Consider the following 7,563-nt stretch of genomic DNA (forward strand, 5'->3'; position numbering starts at 1 on the left):
TCTGATTGTTCAGGCAGCATGTGTATAGAAGAGGATTGCAAATTCGATCATCAATAGGAGGAGAGGACATCAGCCCTGTGAAAGTTCTGTGCCCCAGTGTAGGGAATGCCAGGGCCAGAAAGTGGGAGAGGGTGGGGTGGCAGGCATGGGGAAGTGGGAGGCAACAGGGGTTTGTTTTGGTTGTTTTTGTTTGTTTCTTTGTTTTTTGGAGGGGAAACTGGGAAAGGAGAAATTTACATGTAAATAAAGAAAATAGCTAAAAAAAAAAGAGACAAATTCAGATCATTAGATAATTTAATAAAATTTATTTAATAATTTAAATAAAAATAATAAATAAATAAATAAATAAAATGTATACTGAGAAAAATATGTATTTTCAGTATTGCTGTAGACAAGCATCTACATAAGACTGTTAAAGTGATTGTTGTTTTATATCAAACCACTTTTATAATACTCATTTTTATTGTTATAATATTTTATAAATTTTAAAGAATATGACAAAAAAGACATTGTAGGTATTGAAGGGGGGCTCTGAGAGGAGTTGGGGGTACAAAAGGGAAACAAGAATGTGATCTAATTCTATTTACTTAAAATGTTTTTAAATGTTAACAAATTCATATAAATTGAAATGTATCTTTTCTCATCATAATGCAATAAAAGTTAAACCAATAAGAGAGAGAGAGAGAGAGAGAGAGAGAGAGAGAGAGCGCACTGGGTACTCTTCCAGAGGTCCTGAGTTCAATTTCCAGCAACTACATGGTGGCTTGTAACCATTTATAATGAGATCTGGTGCCCCTCTTCTGGTGTAGGCATATGCACATGCAAACCATTGCATACATAATAAATAAATAAACAAATAAACAAATATTTTTAGAACAAACGAACACAGAGAGAGATAGCTCAGTGTTTAGAGAATTGGTTGCTCTTCCATAGGATCCAGCTTTAATTCTCAGTTCACACATAGTAGCTCACAACCATCTGTTACTTGGGTTGTAGAATCTTCCTCTAACGTTAAGAAAAGCCACTAAGGCCAGGCATGTGTCAGGAAGATCCTACAAGGAGTCCAGGAGAGGCCATTTTATGACACTATGAAAGTAAAACTCTGGATTGAATCTCAAGATGTTAAAACTCTGGATTGGTGCTGGGATGTGGTGGCTCATGCCTTTAATCCCAGCACTTGGGAGGCAGAGGCAGGCAAATTTCTGAGTTTGAGGCCAGCCTGGTCTACAGAGTGAGTTCCAGGACAGCCAGAGCTATACAGAGAAACCCTGTCTCGAAAAACCAAAAAGCAAAACAAACAAACAAACAAAAAAACCTCTGGATTGGAAATCTCAAGATGTTAAAGATGCCAGAGCTGTGGTATACCTGACAAGGAGAGCTGCACACAGGAAATGGAGGCAGTCCAAAAGAGAGAAGTATGATGCAGTCATCAAAGCTGGAAGAGAAGAGTCATCTAAGTCCTTGACGTCTGACATAGAGCTACATCAGACACAGAACTATGAGCTTTGGAGTTTGCCCTGTTAGGTCTTGGTCTTGCTTTGGTCCAGTCTTTCCCCAGGATTCCCCCTTTCCTCCCTTTTGGAATGGTAAATGTATACTCTGTGTTATTGTATGTTGGAAGTATGCAATTTTTACAATGGAGTTAGTATTAAAAGATTGCCTTATGTCTTATAAAAAAAAGAAAAAAAAAGAAAATGGCTGTATCATCAAAAGCAATCTACAGATTCAAGTGCAATTCTCATCAAAACTTCAATGCAATTTTTTACAGACCTTGAAAGAGCAACTTCTGGAGGAATCACCATCACTGACCTCAAGCTGTACTACAGAGCAATAGTGATTAAAAATTACGTAGTACTGGTACAGAAACAGACACATTGATCAATGGAATAGAGTCAAAGACCCTGAAAACCCATATATCTATGTGCTAGAGGCCAGCTCCAGCATTCTTGTTCTCTCTTGAAGGTAGCTGAGGGGAAAGAGACCTGGCATGGGTGAGACTTGGTCTTGCAAGATATTAGGGTTGCTTTTATTATAAACATTTACCTACCTTCACTCTAAGTAACTTTGCAGCACAAGCTGGCCTGCCTCTCTCAGTTCCTCCAAGGCCAGAAACAGTCCCTGGCTTTTAGCACCTCATCATAAAACATCAGGGGATTAAATAAAGGAGCCTTTGTTTTTTTCTCTGCAGGAATTTCCAGGTTCAACTCCCAGTCTGCTAGTGAAAGTCACAGTCACAAAGGGGACACTTTTAAAAGTGATTTTAATCTTTATTTCTAAGTCCTCCAAATAAAATTTCTCTCCTCCAAAAATTCTCTCTCCACTCTCTTTGTCCTCAGCACTTACAGATCTTTCAGATTACATGATCACATGGTAAAAAGTTCACCATGAGTTTACACATAAATTTGAATCATAAATTGAATAAGAAGTTTACAACAGAGATGTTTACATATGTTCCCATTAAAATTAGACATTCATTATCTGTTACTAGCTTTACAGGTTCATTGAAAGTTTTTAAAAAAACATAATTTTGTGACCAAATTATCATTGAAGTTTTGTATAAATAAACCCAATCAATAGTTTATCTTCTGTCCTTACACCTACAATAAATTCTTAGTTCCATATTTTGACCTTTGGTTAATTATTTTAAAACCTCTTGAAATGTGTTCTAAGCTGTATATGTCTGCTTTCTATCTCAGAAGCAATTAACTTATGGCACTTGAAGGCTGGAAATATTCTAATTACATCTTGAATATCCTAGAAGGCTTTAATAGTAGTCCTGTTATAAAGGGCTTAATAATTACTAATATAATTTTAGGAATTTTTAAAAATTGATTAAAGTTGTATTGCATTATGATGAGAAAAGATACATAATTTCAGTTTATCTGAATTTGTCAACATTTTAAAACAAATTTTAAGTAAATAGAATTACATCACATTCTTCTTTCCCTTTTGAACCCCAACTCCTCCCAGAGACCCCCCCTTCAATACCTGCAATACCTTTTTTATTTTATCATTTTCTTTAAAATTTATAAAATATTGTAACAATAAAAATGAGCAGTGTAAAATTTGTTTGATATAACCCGGTTGGTGGTGGCACATGCCTTTAATCCCAGCATTTGGGAGGCAGAGGCAGATGGATCTCTGAGTTCGAGGCCAGCCTGGTCTACAGAATGAGTTCCAAGACAGCCAGGGCTACACAGAGAAACCCTGTCTCGAAAACAAAAGAAAAGAAAAGGAAAGGAAATTGAAAGGAAAAAGCCTTTGCTAACAATAAACACCTCTTCACGAGAAAAGTCTTGGAGACATCAGGGATAGAAGAGACACACCTAAATATAATTAAGGCAATTTAGAGCAAGCCTATAGCCAATATCAAATTATATAGGAACTCAAAGCAATTGCACTAAAATCAGGAACAAGACAAGACTGTTCACTCTTTTTATTTCTATTTAAAATAGTACTTGAAGTTTTGGCTAGAACAATAAGACAACTAAGGGAGATCAAAGAAATACAAATTGGAAAAGAAGTCAAAGTATCTTTATTTATAGATGATATGATAGTAAACATAATCAACCCCAAAACTTTGGCCATGGAACTCCTACAGTTGACAAACACCTCCAGTGAAGTGCCTGGATACAAGATTAAGTCAAAAATATCAGTATCCCTCTTATATATAAATGACAAACAGGCTGGGGAAAAAATAAGGGAAACAACACAATAGCCATGAATATTATAAAATATCTTGGGGTAACTAACCAAGAAAGTGAAAGTTCTGTATGACAAAATTTCAAGTGTTTGAAGAAGGAATTGAAGAAAATATCACAAGATGGAAAAATCTCCCCTGTTCATTGATCAGCATGATTAACATAATAAAAATGGCCATCCTACAAAAAGCAGTCTACAGATTCAATGCAATCCCCAGCAAAATTCCAACACAATTCTTTACAGACCTTAAAAGAATAATACTCAACTTTATATGGAAAAACAAATAACCCAGGATAGCTAAAACAATCCTATACAATAAAAGAACTTCCAGAGGTATTACCAACCCTAATTTCAAGCTGTACTACAGAGCTGTAGTAATAAAAATCACATGGTATTGTCATAAAAACAGACAGGTTGATCAATGTAACTGAATCAAAGATTCAAACAGAAACCTGCATATCTACGGATACTAGAAATTTTTTATAAAGAAGCTAAAATTATACAGTGGGGGGAAAAGCATATTCAATAAATAATGCTGGTCTAATTTGATGTCTGCATGTAGAAGAATCAAGCAGATCCACATTTATTGCCCTGCACAAAACTCAAGTTCAAGTGGATCACAGACTTCAACATAAAACCAGATACATCAAACCTGTTAAGAAAAGAAAGTAGGAAATAGCCTTAAATACACAGGCACAGGAGACAATTTTCTGAACAGAGCCCTGACAGCACAGGCACTAATATTAACAATTAATGAGACCTCATGAAACTGAAAAGCTTCTGTAAGGACACCTTCAATAGGACAAAGCTACAGCCTACAGAATGGGAAAATATTTTCACCAACTACATATCAACAAATCAAATAATCTAAATAAAAATGGAGTACAAATCTAAACAGGATTCTCAACTAAGGAATCTTAAATGACTGAGATGCATTTAAAGAAATGTTAAAAATCCTTAGCCACCAGGGAAATGCAAATTGAAATTACTTAAAGATTCCATCTTATACCTGTCAGAATAACTGAGATCAAAACCACAAGTGACAGGTCATGCTGGAGAGAATGTGGAGCAAGAGGACACTCCTCTGTTGCTGGTAGGTGTGCTTTAGGGTTTGATTGCTATGAAGGGACAACAGGACAAAGGCAACTCTTATAAAAGAAAAGTAATTTAGGTTGGCTTAGTTTCAGAGGTTCAGTCCATTATCACGGTGGGAAGCATGGCCGTGTGCAGGCAGACATGGTGCTAGAGGAGTTGAGAGTTCTACAACTTGATCTGAAGACAGCCAGGAAGACACTGCTCCACACTGCAAGGAGCTTGAACACTCGGAGACCACAAAGCCCATTCCCACAGTGACATATTTCCTCCAACAAAGACTCACCTACTCCAACCAGGCCACACCTCCTAATAGTGGCACTCCCCATTGGCCAAGCATTCAAACATTTGAGTCTACTAGGACCAAACCTATTCACAGAGTGCAAACTTATACAAGCCACTTTGGAAATCAATATGGTGGTTTTTCAGAAAATTGAGAATTGATGTACCTCAAGACCTAGATAAACCATTCCAGGGTATATACCCAAAGGATTCTCCATCCTACCCCCAGGACACTTGTTCAACTATGTTTAAAGTGGCTTTATTCATAATATCTAGAAACTAGAAACTACTTAGATACCCTTCAACCAAAGAATGGATTTAAAAAATGGGATACATTTACATAATGGAGTATTTCTCAGCTGTTAAAAACAATGGTATTAATTTGATCATCAATAGGAGGAGAGGAGCTCGGCCCTGTGAAAGCTCTGTGCCCCAATGTAGGGGAATGCCAGGGCCAATAGGTGGGAGAGGGTGGGGTGGCAGGCATGGGGAGGGGGGAGGCAACAGGGGTTTGTTTTTGTTTGTTTCTTTGTTTTTTGGAGGGGAAACTAGGAATGGAGAAAATTACATGTAAATAAAGAAAATATCTAATAATAAAACAAAACAAAACAAAACAAAAAAACAGGTCGTCGACGGGGAAAAAAAATAAAAAAATAAACAAAAAACAATGGCATTATGAAATTTCCAGGCAAATGGATGTAACTAGAAAAATTCATCCTGAGTGAGGTAACCCAGACCCAGAAATATAAACATGGTATGTACTTATTCATAAGTGGCTATTAGCTGTTAAGTAAATGATAACCATTCTATAATCCACAGACCAGAAAGGCTAAGTAAGAAGGGGGGCTCTAAGGAGAACACATGGATTCCACCCTGGGAATGAGAAATAGAATAGATTTTGCTAGTGGACTGGATGCAGGTAGATTGGGGAAAGGAGAGGCCAGATGTGGGGGAGAAAGAAACAACTGGAATTGAGGGTCACTTGGGGGACAAGGTAAAAACATAGTGTAATAGAAACTCCATGGAATCTACAAGTTAACTCAAGCAAAGACTCCTAGCAATGGGAGGCACGAAGCCTGAATCATCTTCTGTAAACAGACAAGGTCTCAAATGGAGAGACTGAGATACCAACAAAACCCTTGACCTCCAGTTTGTTGTGCTTGCAGAGTATTCTGGGACCAGAGCCTAGAACAACCATTCTCTGAGACCAGAGAGACTTCATCCAGCAACTGATGAGAGCAGATGCTGAGTACCACAGCTAATCATTAGTCAGATCTCCGAGGGGTCCTGTGGAAGAGTGGGGGTGGGGGGAAGATCAGAGGAACCAGAGGTGCTGGCAACACTTACAAGAATACCACCCAAAGAGTTAACTGACTGGGACTCATGGGGACTCTTAGAGATTATCAAGCCTGTAGGGGCTTATCTAGGTCTCTGCATATATGTTATGACTGAGTAGCTTGATGTTCCTGAGGGATTTCTAACAGTGGAGCAGAAACTGTCCCTGATTCTCTTGCCTACTTGTGGGGTCTTTTCCTCCTACTGGGTTGCCTCATCCAGCCTTGATCTGATGGGGTATGGCTGGTCTTACTGTGCTAATTATGCAAAATTTGGTTGATGTCCCTGGAAGGCCTGCTCTTTTCTGAGGGGAGATGGGGGAGAAGTGGACCTGAGGTAGAGGGGAGGTGGAGGGAGACACTGGGGGAGGGGAGGGAGGAGAAAATGCAGTCAAGATGTAATATATGAGAGAAGAATTTTTTAAAGTATATGGAGAACATCTGAAATAACTTCTGATGTAGAATGAGAAGGGGAAAGCCTGGCCTAGGGACCATCAACACATAAAGAAAGAGGAGTGTACAAAAGAAACTGAGAAAGCCTTGGGTAACAGTAGCCAAGAGAGCAGAGAGTTTGGGGGGATAGAGTCCACTACTGAGCAGATGTGGGAGGGAGGGTTCCTGAGAGACAGAAAACTCCATCTTGCTTAGTTTAGCACAATGACCATTGGAGTTCTTGGACAAAAGAGCTTAATGGATTTCATATTATACCCTTCAAAAAAGATCGATCATTGGGCTGACAGTAGGGACAGCATCTACTTTAGGGCAAAGATTGTGCCACTTGAATAAATGTTCCAAGTCAACTCTAATGGGCTTTTAAACCTCGTTAATCTTGAGATGCCTACATATTGATAGTTTAACCTAATAAATTGGTATAATTAAAAAAAATGGCATGGATGAAATTTCACCACAGCTGGGAGTGTGACTCCTTGGTGGAGTGCTTGGCTGTCACTCATGAGGCACCAGACACGCGCACGCATGGGCACGTGCGCACATACACACACACACACACACACACACACACACACACACACACGCACACACACACGCACACGCACACACACACAGTATTTAATAAAAGAAGGGAAGAGCTGGGCGGTGTTGGCACATGCCTTTAATCCCAGCATTTGGGAGGCAGAGGCAGGCAGATTTCTGA

Source organism: Mastomys coucha, unplaced genomic scaffold (assembly GCF_008632895.1).
Source record: "Mastomys coucha isolate ucsf_1 unplaced genomic scaffold, UCSF_Mcou_1 pScaffold22, whole genome shotgun sequence".
Lineage (NCBI taxonomy): Eukaryota > Metazoa > Chordata > Mammalia > Rodentia > Muridae > Mastomys > Mastomys coucha.